Below are 22078 nucleotides of genomic sequence, written 5' to 3' on the forward strand. Positions count from 1 at the left end.
ATTGCGTGACCTCCCTTATCCTACCTCATTTGCACATGCTGTATATAGACTTTTCTACTGTATTATTGATTGTATGTTTGTGTTAATTCCATGTATACCTCTGTGTCGACTGCTTTGCTTTATCTAGGCCAGGTCGCAGTTGCAAATGAGAACTTGTTCTCAACTAGCCTACCTGGTTAAATAAAGGTGAAATAAAATGAAAAAATGAAGAGAGTTCTTTCACACCCTTTGGAGAAGATGGAAACATTTCTTCAAATTTTAAACACTTCTGTTCTGGAGTCAATGACTGTCCTTCGTTTGTTGTATTACTCTTTGGTTCAACATTTTCATCTTGACAGTCATTTAAACAGCAGTATACAACATTACCTTTGAAAGTGGCTCAATGCAACTACTGTAGTATGAACCTTTCTCATGGCTTCATATTACATACACACAACAAAAAAGGGTCAATTGTCTGAGTCGATTTTGTGAACTAGTGACCTTTAGTTATCTTTCTAGCTGCAGTTGGACGCACAGCCAAATTAGCCTAGAAGCCACAGACTAGAAGTATTAAACTGTAACCAGAGCACACCTCCAGGAGTTAGTAGTTACAGTACACAAACACCACTCAAACATTTATGAGCAACAAACAAACAAGAAACTGGAGAGGTCCCCTGACATAGCAGAGATGGCAGGTAAAACATACTCACGCGATGAATATAAAGCTGGGTAAAGCAGCCTAGTCCCATAGTAAATGAGTGAACAATTTCAAGTTTCAGCCTTCCCATTAATTATTATTAACTCGGCACCCAGAACCAAATTAGCTGAGGCTGTCACAAGAGGCTACGCCAAACCCTATGTGATACACTTTCCAACACTCAATAAAAGTATTGATTACTTCTAAAACAGAACATGATTGCACTTTTGGTCCATTATATCTTCTAGGTGGTGAAATAAAACCGGTCTCACAGCTGGAGATTGCATGTGGCTGGCTAACACAGATACAATGTGTGTGTGACCATCTGGTTGTCTGGGAACCCTGACAACAAACTACAGTATGAACACTTCCAACATTAGTGATATCATCCACACAACTTATTATTAATAAAGGCAGAGAAGCTACATTGTTGAGTTGTCACATCATTCAATAAGAAAAAAAACTATAGTGAAACTAAAATGTTAAATGAGTGGTTCACTATTTTACATATTTCCTCACCCTGAAAGTAGTCTATGGGCCAGGGGAAACTGCAATCCATGGTTCAGTTGTCTTTAAAACAGCCATTAGAAAACATTAGCTAACTTTAGCCACTGCTAGCTAAAAATCTGGTGATCGGGTCATGTGATCATGTTACAAAAAAATGAAAAATGAAGTCCAAATTGCCTCAAATCAGTCCAAATCAACTCCATATTTGGTTTGATAGTACTTAAGTGATTCAGAAATAAATAAATAAAATGTGCTCACATGCCCCCATCACTTCCATAGATTTTTAGCAAACAGTGGCTAAAGTTAGTTAACCCGAGGTTTTGTGTTGAAGTCAATATACCCAGAAGAGGATGGAAAATAGCTGTCCTCTAGATACACCATGGTGCTACCCCAGAGATTGCTGTAGACCTTCATTGCAAAACTGTGTTTTAAGCAGTTATTTGGTGACATCTGAATATAGTTTTATCTAAAACCTTTTTAATGTTTCAATATTTAAAAAAAATGAAATTCACTGAGTAGGATGGTTCTTCCCTTCCTCCTCTGAGGAGCCTGGTATGGTTGGTGTCGATACTTTTCCGGTTATCGCCGCAACTCTAAACATCAGCGACATCCTCTTAGTTTCTCGACCTCAAGCTGAAAATCAATCCTACATGAGAACTAACGTTATCAATCATTGCCAACAGCTACATTTCCACTATCTCCTCTACTCTGTTGATTTACCATGCCAGCCTAAATGAGATAAGCACGGAAATATTGATTGGTCTTTTTAATCACACCAGCGGACCGGGTGAGCGTCAGTGAATGGCTGTCACATGAGGACATAGAACAGTGACAAGAGCCCATTTCCTGGGAAATCTTCCCAGACAAAGAGAGCAGTACATTTTCCCCTGATCCTTATCTCCTAACAGACAGTTTCTCAGAACGGAGAAACAGAGAGAGCGTGAGATTGAAGATGTGAGAGGCTGGAAGGTGCACGCGCTTAGAAAAGGTGCTATCTAGAACCTAAAAGACTTATTCAGCTGTCCCCATAGGTCCTGTGTTGCTCAAATGGAAGCGCATGGCACTTGCAATGCCAGGGTTGTGGATTTGATTCCCACGGAGGACCAGCACAAACTAATACTGTAAGATAATCCGAAAAAGATAGTCTGCTAAATGATTAGAATGTAAAATGAGAAACCTTTTTGGTTCCAGGTAGAACCTTTTTGGGTTACATGTAGAAACCTTTCCACAGAGGACAGCCAAAATACCCTTTTGTAACCTTTTTTTTTCTTTCGATGAGTGTAGCTGTGTGGTCTGTTCTCCTCAGCTCAGTGAAGTTTGATTACAGCTACAGTACCAGGTCCACTGTTTCCATTTTATTTATTTTCTGGCTGTTTTAGATGTTACTTTGGAATGAATACATGTCACATACCAGTTAAAAATATATATATAAATATACAGTGGGGCAAAAAAGTATTTAGTCAGCCACCAATTGTGCAAGTTCTCCCACTTAAAAAGATGAGAGGCCTGTAATTTTCATCATAGGTACACTTCAACTATGACAGACAAAATGAGAAAAAAAATCCAGAAAATAACATTGTACGATTTTTAATGAATTTATTTGCAAAGTTTATCTCAATACTTTGTTATATACCCTTTGTTGGCAATGACAGAGGTCAAACGTTTTCTGTAAGTCTTCACAAGGTTTTCACACACTGTTGCTGGTATTTTGGCCCATTCCTCCATGCAGATCTCCTCTAGAGCAGTGGTGTTTTGGGGCTGTTGCTGGGCAACACGGACTTTCAACTCCCTCCAAAGATTTTCTATGGGGTTGAGATCTGGAGACTGGCTAGGCCACTCCAGGACCTTGAAATGCTTCTTACGAAGCCATTCCTTCGTTGCCTGGGCGGTGTGTTTGGGATCATTGTCATGCTGAAAGACCCAGCCACGTTTCATCTTCAATGCCCTTGCTGATGGAAGGAGGTTTTCACTCAAAATCTCACGATACATGGCCCCATTCATTCTTTCCTTTACACGGATCAGTCGTCCTGGTCCCTTTGCAGAAAAACAGCTCCAAAGCATGATGTTTCCACCCCCATGGTTGGTTGCTGATAATGGGCCTCTGTACGCCTATGTAGATATTCCATAAAGAAATGGTTGTTTCCAGCTACAATAGTCATTTACAACATTAACAATGTCTACACTGTATTTCTGATCAATATGATGTTATTTTAAATGGACAAAGTGCATTTTTTTTCAAACAAGGACATTTCTAAGTGACCCCAAACTTTTAAACCATAGTGTAGTTAGAAAAAAGGCACATTTAGAGAGCCTCCAAAGAGGATGAAAATGTTGATCTAAAAAAAATATTAACAGAACACCTGGAGATTATTATTCCCAACTACAAAACACTATTCCTTTTTTTAGAATTAGAAAAGTTATTCAAGAATTATTTCCAAAAATGCACTCAACAATTTACTGGATTCAGTAAAGTAATATGGGATTTTTTTCTGGTATCATGTTTTAATACACCAATAAAAAATACACTTAGCGATAGAGTTTAGAGAATGAACAGAGTGCATCTTCTGGACATGAAATGTATTATACGTAAAAACATGTTTAAAAACCTTTACCATTACAAATGTATACATACAGGACAGAGAAAAGCAGAGTCCTGATATCATTTGGGACAACTTTAAGGCGTACATTAGAGGGATGATAATATCATACTCTGCACAAATTTAATCTGATTTAGTGATTTCTTTTTCTTTCATTTTAAAATCTCTTAGAAAAAGCACATAAAAAATCTTTACAAGGTAAAAAGAACATTTGGGAACTGTACGATCTTACGATCTTTTACTTTTGAAGAAAGCCTACAACTACAGGTTAACTCAAATAAAGCATACTACTTAATGGCATTCACCTCGTAAACATCTCACAGCTCTCACAAAACAAATATGCTAAACCAGTTATAATTTCTTAAGTTAAAGATACAAGTGGTAATTAGAAACAATAATGTGATTAATGACCATTTTAAAAGCTTCTATGAAAATGTATATAAATCAGAATTAAAAAGAGTTGAATGGATCCTATAGCCTTCTTAGACTCAACAACCGAAGCACTTAACAACGGACAACAAAACATTCACTAAAAACAGATCCAAGAAAGAAATATTAGATACTGTTAAAACATTAGCACAGAGAAAAGCACCAGGAATGGATGGCTTTCCCATAGAATTTTATTCAACATTCTGGGCCAAAGTAACCCCCTATTTACACACATATCACGCAATTCAGTACTTCCTAGTACCACGTATCAAACAATTATTTCAGTTAAATTAAAATCAGGAATGTCTGGAGAGGCCCTGCTGATTATAGACCCATAAGTTGAATACATTCTGACAATAAAATAATAACAAAGTTTATAAGCAATAGAAATGACAAAAGTTTGACTAGACTTGATACATATCAAACAGGGTTTATTAAAAATAGACACTTACAAAAAAATACAAGAGCATGTTTCAGTTTAATACAATACACAACAAAAACAAGATATAGATTTATCAATAATAGCTGTTGATGACGAAAAGGGTTTTGACCGTCTTGAATGGCCTTTCCTATTCAAAACTTTGAACTTTCCAGCTGAAATAATAAAAGTAATAAAAAATATTGTATAAAGCAAAAATATACACAAATAATACTTTATCTGATTGAATTGCTTTAGAAAGGGGCAGAAGACAGGGATGTCCTCGTTCCCCCCACCTGCTTGTACTAGCAATTGAACCGCTGGCAGAAAGAATTAGACAGGACCCAAACGTAACACGTATCAGTATTGGTAAACATGAATATAAACTAAACGTATTTGCAGATGAACTCCTGATATACCTGACCAATATTGAAAACTCAATGACTCCTTAGCTAAAGATATTTTCAGAATTTAAAAAAAATCTCAGGATATAAAAGTAATGTGAAAAAAAGAAAGTAATAACTCACTATCTACAGCAATCCTTTAAGTGGACCACAAAAATATTAAATACTTAAGATGCTAAATAAGTAACAACAAATATATAAAGAAAACTGAATTCCATTGCGCAACAATTTTATAGCAGATCTAATTAAATTCAATAATCTTCCCATAAATCTTACAAGTAGAATAAACCTCTTTATAAATGGCATGGCGGCCAAAGTTTTAATTTTCGGTAATACCAATTACCTCTCCGAAGACATTATTTTAAAAAGTATACTCGGTCATAACAGACTTTATATGGGGAAATAAAATTACTAGAATAAAAAGGAAAGTTTTACATCTTCCTAAGACTGAGGGTGGTTTTAAACTTCCAGAATTGGAATTGCATCAACTCGCTACCTAAGGCTTTTACTTGCGACATACACTGATTATACAAAACATTAAGGACACATCTTTCCATGACATAGCCTGACCAGCTGAATCCAGCTGTCAAAACTACTTCAATCGGTGTAGATGAATGGGAGGAGACAGGTTAAAGGATGTTTAAGCCTTGAAACAATTGATACATGGATTATTTGTGTGTGAAATTCCCACTGTGAATGGGCAAGACGAAATATTGAAGTGCCTTTGAACGGGGTATTGTTGTAGGTGCCAGGCGCAACGTTTTGTGTCAAGTACTGCAACACTTCTGGGTTTTTCACGTTAAACAGTTTTCCGTGTGCATCAAGAATGGTCCACCAGCCAACTTCACACAACTGTGGGAAGCATTAGAGTCAACATATGCCAGGACCCCTGTGGAACACTTGACACCTTGTAGCATTCATGCCTGAACTAATTGATGCTGTCTGAAGGCAAAAGCGGGGGTGCAACTCAATATTAGGAAAGTCCTAAAGTTTGATATACTTAGTGTATAGTTAAATGCACTAAAGAGGAACAATGGGTACATATCGAAGATTCTTTAGCTCATTTCCAGAATCTTTTCATGTGTATTTTCAAAGGATAAATCGAAGAACATTAACAACTGCATAGTTAAGAACACTATAACAATATGGAAGAAAATGAAACAAATTCAACAAGAACCAATATCACTTCATAAAAACACAATCTTATGGAACAATCCTAGAATAGCTTTTCAGAATTCACTGATAAATTGGTCCACAGGAAAAATAAAGGCATAGAAACCATAAATTACTTGGCAACCGGAAATACACTTCTGGGCCCTTTATAACACTTGCCTGGTTGTTTGTCAGTAACCCAGACAGCTTTTAGGTCCATTGCTTGAGTATTTAGATGTAGATAATAAGCTTATTCTAAACCCGTCTTCCCCATAGAAACCCCATGCAACATCAAAGTTCATCATAAATACCTCCCACACACATCTCTGGCCTACCATAACCACAATAGTCATTGTAATTACTTTCCTCGGCACAATTTTTCAGCTAACATATTTGGTAGGCACATTTTTACCAACGTATTTTGTTATTTTCATATTGAATTCTAGGAAGTTGATTAATGCGTGCCGCGAGTCAAGACCTAGGTCGGGACTTCCGAGGTTGGCGTGGTTGAAGGATGTAAACAATCCTTTTCTGTTCTCACTCCCTGACAATATTTGCTGCCATCATCAAATTTAATTAGAGTAAAGAATGTCAGATCGAGAACAGAGGAAATTGGAGACGTGCCTTATTTTCAGAATAGTACTCGTGCCATATCGGTTTGTGACGGATTATACTGGAGGCTGAGTTATTCCATTTGCAGCTGACCAAGAGAAATTAGCTAGAGAGAGACCAGAAGAAGAAATGAGCCAGAAAGACAGGAGCGAGCAGATGTTGAGGAAACAGGCTTTTCCCAGAACACACGGTGACTGGTGGTGCAGTTGCGGGAGATGCCTACCTCTACCAACAGACAGAGAATGTCTCAGCTGTCGATAATGGAGGAGGTAGAAAATCAGACTGACAATGCAGTAGAAGATGGCATGTGTGTAATTAAACACTCCGAGTTCTTGTCTCACATCAATCCTGGTGTGCTGGAACCTTTCTTTAGAATGCCCAGGATCAACTGGAAACATTGTGCCACACCTGACAGTCTTAATGGAAAGCTCTCTGAAGAGTAAGTGTTTGGGCTAATATTACTCACAGGAAATATTACCTCTAAGATGGGTGCGTGTGGGCGCCACCCAGAAGAACTATCAGCACGCGCAGAGAAGCACGAGACTGAACTTCACTCAACTTTCTAGTTTTCCCCTTAACACTATTTTTTTCCATCTACTGTGGGAATTGTGATCGAATCAACACACTATCAGCCACTTTTAGTGCAACATAATTTAAAAAATGAACTATGCAAGAAATGTTATTGTGGGCAGGGCGCAATGGAGTAGGATTCTATTGCATTGACAGGCATGACTCAGGCCCATACTTTACACAAACATAACCAATCAGAGCTGCAGTATCGCTATCGGCAAATAGACCATTGTCATGTATGGATCTGTGCCAATCACTTTGAACTGGACTGTGTTTACAGCATGAGTGGTCGCGAGTAGATGAGCAGGTTTTGAGATCAAAGCAAGAAGGACAAGTGGATTAAAAGGTTAATGTCAATCCCTACAAGTTTTTGTTAAAATTCTCATGGAATGTAGGCCTACATTGAACCCCACACATTTGCAGCTACTGTAGGCTGAATTATAGAACAGCTATTTCAATGTTATAATGTTATGGGATACATTTTCTCCATTGTTTTTTATGGTAGACCACTTACACTATGATCAAATAACTGGAACTTAAAGTGGGTACAGCCTCAGTGTTCACAAGTAAACACGCACCAGAAGTTGCACAGAATTTTCACAACATTCAAGTTTGCGCTCAGCAGACCTGAAATTTTCTCAGTGCAGAAACATTTTTGGGGGAACATTGCTCAGAGGATATTTATATTACTCTTAAAAAAAAAAATATATAAAAAAAAAAAAATAGCCTACCTAATGACACTCTTCCAACTGTATTTTTGATTATCCTGCCTACACCCCATAATTTATCTGGCTACTGTAGTCCCCTTCAAGTTTGTCTGACAATGATGACATGCTGGTTTGATGCGCGTCATAGAAATAGAATGTATAGGATGCACACTTCACAATATGGGTCTACATAAACAATAATTTATATTACCAAACAGTGTAAGAAGTATAAAGTCATGTGTGCTTGTAGAGAAGAAAATGTTACTTGCAATTGCCAGTCTAGCTTTTATACCAATAATATCCTAATTAGCCTGTAAACCCACACAAAAGAGAAAGAAAAACAGCTGACCACTAAAACCCTTTGAACAATGAGTTGGCTATACTGTACATTCTGTACAGACAAAGAGAGACATCAATAGTATTGTGGCATGTAGCCTATCAGTTAGAATTTTGGGCCAGTACCCGAATGATTGCTGGTTCAAATTTCTAGCCGACATAGGCAGATTTTTCACTATGTGCCCATGAGCAAGGCATTTAATCCTAACTGTTCCTGTTAGTTGCTCTGGATAAGAGCATCTGCTAAATTACCTAAATGTATGTGCCATCATCAATACGGCTTATAAATTAACATGATTAATGATCCCTGAGCCTGTTATATTTTATGTTGTACAGGCCTAGGCCTATTTATTTTCTTGATTGTTGTACATAACATTGTCATGTATTTATTTTCTGTCTCTCTAGAGACAATACAGAGCGGTCTCTTATCGGATCACCCTGGAGTGGATGCTGAGGGGAGAACATCTAGGTCAAGGTCAACGACGGATACTCCCAGCCTCTGTGGTGGCAGCAATTACATCCAACCACCCTGACCCCAACAGCCTCTTCATTGGATTCCAGGAAGTTGAGGAATTTTTCAAGAAATAACATTGTAGTTCAATAATTATTTATAAACAATTTAATGTTAATATAAAACAACAATTACAGTTACTATGCCATTCACGCCGTCACTCAGACGAGGGATTTACAAACATGTTCCTGGTGGAGCAGCCGTCTTGTAGGTTTTCACTCCAACAGGTGATGTTGATTAGGGTTGGGTTGAAAAACTATAGGACAGTAGCACTCTAGCTAGAAGGTTTGAGAACCGTGGGGTTATGTAAAACAAAGGGAAGATCCCAATTTTCATCCTCTCTCCTTCTCAAAACACATTGAATGAGAAAGCCAGAGGACCTCTGGCTTTCTCATTCAATGTGTTTTGAGAAAGAGACGAGGAGAGGACGTGAGGATTATGCAGTTGAGAACTTCAAACAGAATCCTACTCATGACTCCATGTGCTGGCTCATGCCTGGGAGGCAGCCCGGTTCCAAATGGAGTAAAACACACCTATCTGGGCGCCCAAGCCAGATTAGTTGAATCCTTTCATTGAATAGAACGGGTGTTCTCATTCAAGACAATGATGGCATAATGGGTGGACTGCCGACCTTTGCGACTGTACCCATATGAGCAAACCAGGAAGTAAAAGCAGAACATGTACAGTGGGGCAAAAAAGTATTTAGTCAGCCACCAATTGTGAAAGTTCTCCCACTTAAAAAGATGAGGCCTGTAATTTTCATCATAGGTGCACTTCAACTATGACAGACAAAATGAGAAAAAAAAATCCAGAAATTCACATTGTAGGATTATTTATTAATTTATTTGCCAATTATGGTGGAAAATAAGTATTTGGTCAATAACAAAAGTTTCTCAATACTTTGTTATATACCCTTTGTTGGCAATGACAGAGGTCAAATGTTTTCTGTAAGTCTTCACAAGGTTTTCACACACTGTTGCTGGTATTTTGGCCCATTCCTCCATGCAGATCTCCTCTAGAGCAGTGATGTTATGGGGCTGTTGCTGGGCAACACGGACTTTCAACTCCCTCCAAAGATTTTCTATGGGGTTGAGATCACTGCTCTAGAGGAGATCTGCATGGAGGAATGGGCCAAAATACCAGCAACAGTGTGTGAAAACCTTGTGAAAACATTTGACCTCTGTCATTGCCAACAAAGGGTATATAACAAAGTATTGAGAAACTTTTGTTATTGACCAAATACTTATTTTCCAACATATTTGCAAATAAATTAATTGAAAATCCTACAATGTGAATTTCTGGATTTCTTTTCTTCTCATTTTGTCTGTCATAGTTGAAGTGTACATATGATGAAAATTACAGGCCTCTCATCTTTTTAAGTGGGAGAACTTGCACAATTGGTGGAGGATAAAGCACTATATAAACTTCAATTAGTGCTAAATACGGCTGCTAGAATCCTGACTAGAACCAAAAAATGTGATCATATTACTCCAGTGCTAGCCTCCCTACACTGGCTTCCTGTCAAGGCAAGGGCTGATTTCAAGGTTTTACTGCTAACCTACAATCACTTGTGAATGATATATTACCACTTTGAGTGACCTTTTCGAATCATAGGCCTATATGTTTTGATAAGGTTTGCAATCACAACTAAAATGGCCAAAAGAAATCTTGAAAATCACATAAATCCGCTTTTCGTCACACCCTGATCGGTTTCATCTGTCTTGTGCTTGTCTCCACCCCCTACAAGGAGTCTCCTATTCTTCCCCATTATTCCCTGTGTATTTATACCTGCATTTTCTCTTTGTCTTTTGCCAGTTCATCTTGTTTTGTCAGGTCTTACAAGCGTATTTCTCATTTATCCAGTTATTGTTGTTTTCTAGTCTTCCCGGTTCTGACTTTTCTGCCTGTCCTGACCCTGAGCCTGCCTGCCATTCTGTCCCTGATTGACTCTGCCTTGGATTACAAACTTTTGCCTGCCCTCGACCTGCCCTTTGTATAATAAATATTCTAAGAACCGAACTACCCGTCTCCAGTGTCTGCATCTGGTTCATATCCGAGTTGTTATAGTACGAACTGCCCATGACTGACCCAGCAGACTCGGACAAGCTCCACAACACTGTCTCCCTTCAAGGAGCCACCATTGGAAGACACGAGGAGTTACGGCATAACCTTGTGGAGGGACTCCATATCTTGGCGGAACGCCATGACCATGCCTTCCATGCATTTTTGGAACAATTCTGCGAACTATCTACTAGGCTGCAAGCCACAACGGTAACCTTCCAGACTCCCAGTAACCCCTCTACCAGCGGTGCTTCTCTCCAGCCTACCCCAGTTTACAGAGAATCCCGCTTACCTCCTCCAGGAGCACTACGCTGGGGATCCTGGAACCTGCCGGTCGTTTCTCTCCCAGTGCTCCCTCATCTTCGAGCTATAGCAATCTTTTCTTGCTTTGGATCATTCGAAGATAGCGTATCTTATAACGCTGATGCCCGGCAGGGTGCTCGCCTGGGCTAGGGTGGTGTGGGAGCAACAATCCACCGTTTGCCTTAGTCTGGAGGATTTCATGACAGAGGTAAGCTGTGGGCCATACAGGGAGTCTCCCATCTCCTATTACTCGCATTCCTCTCTAAACCTCTCCTTGTGTCTTTGTGGAGAAGAAGGACAAGAAGAAGGACTCTGCGCCCGTGTATTGACTACAGGGGGCTTAATGACGTCACGGTAAAGAAACATTACCCTTTTACCACTCTTCTCCTCGGCTTTCGAGCCTCTCCAGGGGGTGACCATTTTCTCGAAGTTGGACCTTCGGAACGCCTACCATCTGGTTCGGATACGGGAAGGAGACGATTGGAAGACAGTCTAACACGGCTAGTGGGCACTATGAGTACCTAGTTATGCCATTCAGACTGACCAATGCTCCCGCAGTGTTCCAGGACCTGGTCAATGACGTGCTCCATGACATGTTGAAACGGTTTGTGTACGTCTACCTCGACGACATCCTTATCTTTTCCAGTTCGGCTCAAGAGCATGTTCTCCACATCCGACAAGTCCTCCAGCGCCTCCTGAAGAACCAGCTGTTTGTTAAAGCTGAAAATGTGAATTCCATCGCTCCACTCTCTCTTTTCTTGGATACATCATCGCTGCAGGGGATATTCAGATGGATCTTAACAAGGTGAGCGCGGTGGTGGAGTGACCCCAAGCCAACTCCAGAGTGTAGCTTCAAAGCTTCTTGGGGTTTGCTCTTTACCGCCGCTACAGCACCCTGGCTTCCCCCCTCTCTGCACTCACCTCACTCAAGGTTTTGTTCACGTGGTCCGCAGCTGCTGACCAAACGTTTTCAGATCTCAAGCATCGATTCACCACAGTCCTCATCTTAATCCATCCGGACCCGTCCCGTCAGTTCGTGGTGCAGGTCGACACCTCGGACGTTGGAGTGGGGGCCGTCCTTTCCCAGCGTTCTGTCCAGGATCAAAAGCTGCATCCCTGATCCTTCCTCTCCCATTGTCTTAATCCCGCTGAGAAGAAGAACTACGACGTGGGAAATTGGGAACTTCTTGAGGTCAAGATGGGGCTGGAGGAGTGGAGACACTGGCTAGAAGGGGCAGAACATCCACTCTTAGTGTGGACCGACCAAAATAATCTGGAATATCCCCGCACCACCAAGCGCCTCCACTCAAGGCAGGCTCATTGGGCTCGGTTATTCACTCATTTTAATTTGACCATCTCCTACTGCCCTGGGCTCATTCCTCTAACCTCACCTGCCATCTCAGCTACCAACCCCGGACCCTGGCTTTCCTCCGACAATGGTTTTGGTGCCCCACCATGGTTCCTGACGTCTCCACGTTCATCACCGCCTGCATTGTGTGCACAGAGTAAGACTCCACGGCAGGCCTCCTTCAAAACACTCCCTGTTCCTCACCGCCCCTGGTCCCATATATCCCTGGACATTGTCACTGGTCTCCCTCCATCCGATGGCAACACCACCATCCTTACGGTAGTGGATAGGTTTTCCAAAGCCACCCATTTCATTCCCCTTCCCAAGTTACCCTCAGCCAAGGAGACGGCTTAGCTCATGGTCCAGCACATTTTCCAGATCCATGGACTTCCGGGTGAAATGGTCCTCAGTTCTCATCCCGATTCTGGAAGGCGCTCTGCACCCTCATTGGGTCATCGGCTATCCTGTCTTCCGGGTTTCATCCCCAATCTAACGGCCAGTCGGGGCAAGCCAATCAAGACGACTCTTCGTTGCCTCGTCTCAAATTGTATTATAAACCAATAGGAGAATGGTTAAATTAGCATCAGTTTGACTTTGTTGCATTTAGGCGGTCTCATGTCTCAGACCCCCCTGGGCTCCCCGTAATTCGCACTCTGGTGACCATGGTCATTTGGCTGACCAATAACTGTCATGTGTGTCATCATCATAACCAGATGTTATGCGTGTCATCATCATGCGTGTCATCATCATAACCAGATGTGACTGACCTAGCGTACTATGCAAATAAGACTAACCTAGCAATGAGGACTAGCAGATAGTAGTTCTTTGGACTGCATGTTAATAAGAGAGTTATTAAACATAACAAAACCGGATAACTCACTGCCTCGTCTCCATCCTGATACATGACCTTTACATTCCTACTATCATGTCCTCTTTAGAGGTTACATCTCTATCCCAGGCCATATACCATATTCCACCTCTCTCTGGGGACATATTGTTTGTAAATCACTGGCGACCTAAATTCATATAACAAGACTCAGAGAAAGAAATGCTTGAGCATCAGATTATGCAGATCCGCATCAGTCCAGTCGCTGTTTATTCATTGTTTGACTTGTATGGGAACACCCCAGCCCAGGGGAAATACTTCCTGGAGACCTAGCCTAGAGTGGCCCACTATGCTGGGGGGAGCTGGGCCGTGGGCACCCTGCCAGAGTCCACATCCCGGGACGGGACCCCAGGAGAGGGTCACGCAGGGCTGCTCAGCCTTCCATCACAAGGGAAAGATTTTACCCAGGTCAGGTCACCCCCCTATTGACACACTGTGGCTTTTCAGAACAAGAAATCTGATGACAGGCTAAATATTTGACTCTGTTTGGCTGTTCCATTCAAATGAATAGTTGAACACAAAAGTAAAGGCCTTACTTTTTCTTCTGAATAGGAGTCAAATAGACAGAAGGACATGTGCTAGATGGATGAAGTGTCAGCTGAAAAACACTCATACCCTACAATCAATCAAACTGCCTTAAACAGAAACTAAAGTTATTTTTAGCATCAAGTACAAGCACTCCTTAGGGTTTAACATATCAAACTGCCAATGGTTGATGCAGTTAACTGGGGAAAAAAACCTATAACAAAGCCTTTCAAGCTATTTGGAATGTAACATTGACCCTGGGCAGGAAAAAATCTCTGCTAGTAAGACTTTGGAGGCCTTTAAAGGATCGCTGCTGGGAGTTTCATAACGGGCACCTTTCTGTAGCTACCCACTGGGCACACACTCGTTGAATCAACGTTGTTTCCACGACATTTCCACAACTACCTAAGAAGACTCTGGTTCTCTCTCTGGGTGTTTCTCTTCCTTTACAAATCGGTTTTAGAATTAGCTTCTCAGACAATGTTTTAGAACCATCCCCTCAAACGATATCAGTATTTTATAAATGGCCTCTAAAACGATAGCGGTTTGCTAGAATTGGCCTCAAGCAATAGTCCCAGTCGGTATTCACGCAATAATTCCCCCCCCATTGTAAAAAAAGAGGTAACTTCGCCATTAATTTTACACAGAAATAACAAAACAAATGCAGAAAAGCTGCTGTGTACATGTAGCCAGGTAAATAATCCCAACCTACGGTTTGCAATGCTCCCACTTAGGGAAATAGAGCTTGCAAGAAGAGCCCTTAGGCTTCAGGCTATTCGGTGTGGGAGAGTGGGAAATGTGGGGACTCTGTGTCCAAGTAGGCTACACGAAGCTGTGTGTGTGGAAAACATTTCATCACAGGTAAGATATTTAACTTGTTTAGTACAGTCTGTTTGTAACTCCACTCACTACTTGTAGCTGTATAGTCTGTTTGTTGGGGTTGTTGGTCTTGGCCCACTTAAAGTGGAACTGGCAGCATTTTAGCAACATGAAATCTTATAAAATCCTGTTCATATACACCCCCAGGAAGAATATTACACTTTTTAACCTTTTCATATGTGAGTTCCAAATATCCCTAACGATCGCCCCAGCGGGAGTTGTTTTATGTACGTGGTGTCAGAATGCATTCACTGTTCCAAAATGTGATTGTTACGCAACAGGACAGTTAACACGCACTGCCTGCTAATTACCTATAGGCTGTTTCAACATGTCAATTTCAAATTATTTTCTAACAAGTTGTATTTTCTAACAACAGTTTGAATTGAGGTGTGTTTTGCCTCCTCATTAATTCACATACAAGTAGCCAATTTCAGTGTTGCGGACAATTTATGTTTGAGGCTTTCCCTCTTCGAGGACAGCCCTTACCCATTTTGTCCACACATCAAGTATGCAGACTTGCACGAACTGGCACATTTTCTGGCTGGTGCTCACTTTGCCACCATTGTTGTTTTCCTTACAAATAATAACTTTGGACAAGTGTGCTTTTCTATCGAAGTGCCTTATTTTCTCTATATCATGCGGTCGTTTCTACTGTAGCATGAATGATGTATGTATGTATGCATGTATGTATGATAATATATTTACAGTTTTATTCACGTTTTCAATTACTTGTGACAATTATTACATAGATTGTAACGGACACCTATGATGTATGTAAAATACTTTTTTGAAGGTTGTACTGATCATAATGAGCTAATGCTAAGCTATTTGCCAGCTATGTGTGGCGCCATGTTTGCTGACATTATACAATGGATTTTGGGTGTCACGTAAAAGTCTGTCAGACCAAAGATGTTATAATGAGGTGAAGGACTGGTTCACTCATCTTTCAGGTAAACTTCCCGGAAATGAATTAAGGGAAGTGAATGATTGTAGACGACACAGCCCCTTCGACACGCGTACTGCAAACAGACAACTCATCTCGTGTCCTCTTATTATCTTTGGTTAACGCAAAAAACAAGCGTGCACAAACCCATCGTTGGATTACTTTCGATTTCAAGAAAGTGTTTTACTCAATTATTTAGATCAATGTTGAGCTCAACCGTAATGTGACAAATTATAAATAGTAATTGCCATTAACTAATTCATATTGTGTTTTCTGTCAGCTAAGCGTTATCTAAATATCACCGCTGGTGTTATGTCAATATTTCTTCAGTTAGCGCTAGGACTAATGTAGCTTACATTTTCCGGTTTGGATGACTGTGTATGCTGTTGGTACTTCTGTGAATGTCTGAACATGGCATCCAAAAATAAACTTCTCATATTCAGGACATAATTTTATAAAAGGACTGTGTTTGTGCAAAATGTTTCTGTGAAAAAACAGTGTGGCTATCTCAAAAGCTGACTGTCCAGTTTCGATTGACGCAATAATCTAAATAAGCGTTCTAATCAAATCGGTCTGAGCTTCCGCTGCAGGGACCACTGTAGAATGATCACTCTTTTGTTGGTATGTGTGAAAAGGTTCAAAAAAATTCTGACAAGCGAGCACTTAGATATGTGACTTGTTTCAGGAAACTAGGGGTATGTCGCGCGTCACTACTTCACAGGAGCGCCATTTGAACTGTTTTTCAAATCAAAATGTGTTTTTTTTGGCATAAATGCCTTCTGGAACATGAACTTACATGTACCTTAATAACAAACTTGTATGCCATCTGTAATTACAAATACAATTGTTATAATTACAAGCCTAGTTGGTTTAGTCATGGAAAAAAAAAACACATTTCCCGCTAGCCATGAGTGACTGAGATAATGAGTGGGCTGGACATGCCGAGAGAGGAGTTCGGGTTGGTCTGCCATGTAGCACTTTGTCTATAATATGAGCTGGTCAGTATGTGTAGGTAATTTTTTCTAATGCTGATTTTTTTTAAAGATATCACGTAGTATAACTGCATAAGTGTTGTGCTCCACTTTCTGGAGGACAGAGTTTTGAAATTAGTGGAATTAGAGGATGATACCTAAGGAGATGGAGCAAATTCTGGTGTTTAATTGCAAATATGCAGACGGAGTCAAAAAGAGAACACACAGAAGGCTGTTGTATAAAAAACCTATCTGGATTACATCGTCAAACTAAGGGCAACAAGGGAGAAGCAGAGGGAGAAGCGTCCGGTTTGCTAAATTTTCAGATATTACACGTTTCTAATTGTGTCAGAAAGTTGTTTTAATTTCAAGTTAGTGTACTGTTAGCTATCTAGCTAATGTTACGTGCATTATCTGTGTAGTAATATTATTTGCATCCCAGAGCTATTTGAATTGATAGTTGTAGCCTAATGTTATCTATTTAACATTGAACCTGGTTGGTTAGCTACCTGCAGATTTATGCAGGGTAGTAACGTTATGAGTTGGGATTATGCTTCATTGTTTAGCTAGCTACAAAATACTCCATTATGCAAATAACTACTTCAATAGAATGTTTACGATGTCACTGCAACAACTATCGGTAGACGTAGCTGGTAAATTCGCTCTGGCTATCTACTCTGATTTCAGTACACTCTCGTCTGAGTGTGACAGAATAACTGATGAATTTACAAAAGCTCATCATCCGTTTAATATGGCCGATGTCAATAAATGTTGGCAAAGAAAGGGTGATTTAATTTGCCAGAAGCACAGTTGCAGTCACCAATGCTCTGGGTAACATAAAAACAGCCTAACCAGCTCTGCTAGGGCGTGTAATATGGTCATAATGAGCTGTTCTCTCATTTGTGTCTGGAAGTAGCTAGCAAGTTAGCCAACATTAGCAAGATATATTGGGTGCTTGACTGCTGTTAGGTCAGAACACTCGGATCAACCCTACTCATCCGAGAGCAAAATGCTCTGAATTTACGAACTGACAACGCTTACTTTACAAAACACCCAGAGCTCACTCTGGCACTCCAGATTAAATTTACAAACACACCCGCAGCATAAGACAGGCATTAGTCTTGAAATCTTTGGTTGTTTAGTACATAGCTTCAAATGTGAATCCTTAAAAAGATGGAGCTAAAGCTTAAGAGGGTGTGAAAGATACTGAATGGGTGTAGACAAAGAAGAGCTCTCCAGTAGGTACCAAAACATTTAAGTTTATCAACTTTCAAGGCAGAATTAATTTCACATGGTTCCTCAACTGTAGTGCACGATATACAATTTTCTAGCTCGGAGTCTCTACTTTTATTCAATGTAATACACAATTTCAAATTTTGCTACAGAAGACAAATGAAGGCAGTCATTCACATATGGTCATTTTCAAGACTTGATAAATTCTTAGAAGTTTGGGAATTACGTACAGGTGAATTCGGAAGATTACATACACTATAGCCAAATACATTTAAACTCAGTTTCAAAATTCCTGACATTTTAAACAAGTAAAAATGCCCTGTCTTATGTCAGTTAGGATCACCACTTTATTTTAAGAATGTGAAATGTCAGAATAATAGTAGAGAGAATGATTTATTTTAGCTTTTATTTCTTTCATCATATTCCCAGTGGGTCAGAAGTTTACATACACTCAATTAGTATTTGGTAGCATTGCCTTTAAATTGTTTAGCTTGGATCAAACATTTAGGGTAGCCTTCCACAAGCTTCCCACAATAAGTTGGGTGAATTTTGGCCCATTCCTCCTGACAGAGCTGGTGTAACTGAGTGAGGTTTTTAGGCCTCCTTGCTCGAACACGCTTTTTCAGTTCTGCCCACACATTTTCTATAGGATTGAGGTCAGGGCTTTGTGATGGCCACTCCAATACCTTGACTTTGTTGTCCTTAAGCCAGTTTGCCACAACTTTGGAGCCTTGGGGGTCATTGTCCATTTGGAAGACCCATTTGCGACCAAGCTTTAACTTTCTGACATGTCTTGATGTTGCTTCAATATATCCACATAATTTTCTTTCCTCGTGATGCCATCGAGTTTGTGAAGTGCACCAGTCCCTCCTGCAGCAAAGCACCTCCACAACATGATGTTGCCACCCCCGTGCTTCACGGTTGGGATGGTGATCTTCGACTCGCAAGCATCCCCCTTTTTCCTCCAAACATAACGATGGCCAAACAGTTCTATTTTTGTTTTATCAGACCAGAGTACATTTCTCCAAAAACTATGATCTTTGCCCCCATGTGCATTTGCAAACCTCAGTCTGGTTTTTTTATTGCCGTTTTGGAGCAGTGGCTTCTTTCTTGCTGAGTGGCCTTTCAGGTTATGTCGATATAGGACTCATTTTACTGTGTGGCAATACATACTCTTGTACCCATTTCCTCCAGCATCTTCACAAGGTCCTTTGCTGTTGTTCTGGGATTGATTTGCACTTCTCGCACCAAAGTACGTTCATCTCTAGGAGACAGAACGCGTCTCCTTCCTCAGCGGTATGACGGCTGCGTGGTTCCATGGCGTTTATACCTGCGTACTATTGTTTGTACAGATGAACGTGGTACCTTCAGGCGTTTGGAAATTGCTCCCAAAGATGAACCAGACTTGGAGGTTTACAAAAAAAAATCTGAGGTCTTTGCTGATTTCTTTTGGTTTTCCCATGATGTCAAGCAAAGAGGCACTGAGTTTGAAGGTGGGCTTTGAAATACATCCACAGGTACACCTTCAATCGACTCAAAAGATGTCAATTAGCCTATCAGAAGCTTCTAAAGCCATGACATAATTTTCTGGAATTTTTCAAGCTGTTTCAAGGCACAGTCATTTTAGTGTATGTAAACTTCTGACCCACTGGAATTGTGATACAGTGAATTAATTATAAGTGAAATAATCTGTCTAAACAATTGTTGGAAAAATTACTTGTGTCATGCACAAAGTAGATGTCATAACCGACTTGCCAAAACTATAGTTTGTTCACAAGAAATTTGTGGAGTGGTTGAAAAACAAGTTTTAATGACTCCAATATAAGTGTATTTAAACTTCAGACTTAAACTGTAGATATGATAGCCTACTAGCCACGTTATGACTAACTTGTGATCATTGTCCTTGCTAGTTTGATTGTATCGACATTCCCACCCTTAGTTCCATTTGTCAGTTTTTGTCCAAAATATTGAGTCATTGAAACTGAAACAGTGCCTCCCGAATGGACTGGGATTTACAACCTGATAGCAATATTTTTTGGACTACCAAGAAATGTATTGGTGAATTATATTAATCATGCATTGAACTGCATCCCTCTATTCTGCCAACAATGCCTTAGTGTACACCATGGAATGTTGAGTCAAATATAACCTATTTTTAAAACCTCTTATAAAGTTTTATTTTTTTAGCATAAACTGGGATTTTTATCTTTTTGACTGATATTATGATTGCCAATATGAAACAGACAAAGTAATTAAAACGCTGGCAGTTCCACTTTAATGTTCTGGTCTAGCATTTTCTTAAACAGGGGCACGAGGGAAGCCCTACAATATTACATTTTTCTAAGTAGTGAGAATGCTAGGCAGCAGCCGATGTTGAAAATAATCTTTAGACATGTTGTACTTTTCTTCAATGTAGTTTTGCAACTGACTAAAACTAGCAGAAAACACAAAAATTGCGCTTGAAAAAGGTCAAGCTTTTGCAGTGAGCCACCTAGGTAACCTAGGTAACCACATGTTGTTTTCCCCACAGCTGGGCAGTGTCACTATGTTCTAATACAGACGGGGTCTATAGCAGTTTTCTAGAATGGGCCTCTGACGACAGCAGTGTTCTAGAATTGGCCTCTCAGACGACAGCACATTACAAAGTTGCCTGTGTCATTAGAATCATCAGCCCATAGTTATTCATAGAATAATCCACTGAGTTTCAGCCATGGATATATGTCTAAAATTAGCCCTTTATATCGGTCAGTGTCACTTATTTCCAAGCTCCTCCATTATTCATTCATTCCCTCATGAAAAATATATCACATGAATTATTCATCCCTGGATCTCTCATTCAGTATATTCACTGCCCCACAATAGGGTTTGAGCAACGTTCTCATTAGCTACTCATCAAAGGGATGGTAGGACATAACACATTTACTATTGCCCTCATCGTGAAAACAAGGCTTCAGACATGACCCATACATGTCAAATCAATCATCACTGAGGTGGCTGGTGCCAGAAATAGCCTTTGCTGACACCGTGTTATGTACCTGACTTTATCAGATGGTGGGAGGATGTGACTTTTAATGGCTTAATGAGATGTTCCTCAGTAGCAAAGCTGTATAACCTCTTGGCCAGCATTTGATAATTTATGCAGTCTCCCAAGTAGCGGCCTAATCATTCATTCATTAATGATGATTCAGACCTGACAGATAACGTGATGACTGACGTATGTTGGGAAAAGCAGAACACAACAGAGTCTGGAAAGTGTTGTTACAAATGCAGTGACTATATAATATCTCTACCAGAATATCAAATGCAAAAAGACTGACAATTTCATTTAACAGAGACCTTAGAGTTACTATGACTGAGATGTTACAACTGCCCTGGTGCATTTGGCTGCTGTGATAACTTTATTAAGAGCTCATCCCAACCTTCTCTCTAAACCTGAATACATTACGGACCAACACACAAGACAAAGATAGGAAAAGATCCACATCACAATATTGTTGGCCAACACCTGCTCAAAAACTGTCAAAACAGGCCTATATTTTTATTGTATTCAAATACCAAGCTAGATGGTTGCATTCATGTCTTCACTGGCTATTTCTTCATTTGGCCTTTCATTTATATATTTGGTTATAGATCAGGAGACAGGAGTTGGGGAACATTTTGCATGAAGTTGCCCTTCTGCAATCTGTAACTATATTGCACAGTGAGTCACATGATTCTAGCTTATCCCTGATTAAACATATTGAGAGTGTTACAACTATCCTGTGTTAGAACCACATCAGCTGTAAATACTCAGCTGTAGGCCTAAACTGTACTTTCAGACAAGGTGTTAAAAACAAATATTAAACTAGATTTGAAGCAACTGGGCCAGTTATTTTTGCATTAGTTACTAGTACAGTTACTGTGTGGTTATTTGGTAATTATGCAAGTGAATACAATTTAACTAGGTATCAGTGCAACTTCATGTACGGTGAGAAATTATACAATGAGGTACAGTATGATGATGGTGATGA

At 40.1% G+C, this 22078-nt stretch overlaps 1 protein-coding gene across 3 annotated transcripts in view; it reads right to left on the reverse strand.

The window, feature by feature from the left end:
* LOC139418283 (glycerophosphodiester phosphodiesterase domain-containing protein 5-like) overlaps positions 1-22078 on the reverse strand; it is a 47888-nt gene that overhangs the window by 20063 nt on the left and 5747 nt on the right. The window contains exon 1 of one of the 3 annotated variants that reach the window (XM_071167641.1): positions 1524-1568. The exons of the other annotated variants lie outside the window; for them this stretch is intronic. The gene's annotated coding sequence lies outside the window, so the exon portion shown is untranslated. Of the gene's footprint in view, positions 1-1523; positions 1569-22078 lie in introns of those variants that run through there. 3 annotated transcript variants of the gene reach the window in all.

The sequence above is a fragment of the Oncorhynchus clarkii genome, chromosome 10 (assembly GCF_045791955.1).
Source record: "Oncorhynchus clarkii lewisi isolate Uvic-CL-2024 chromosome 10, UVic_Ocla_1.0, whole genome shotgun sequence".
In the NCBI taxonomy this organism is placed as follows: Eukaryota; Metazoa; Chordata; class Actinopteri; order Salmoniformes; family Salmonidae; genus Oncorhynchus; species Oncorhynchus clarkii.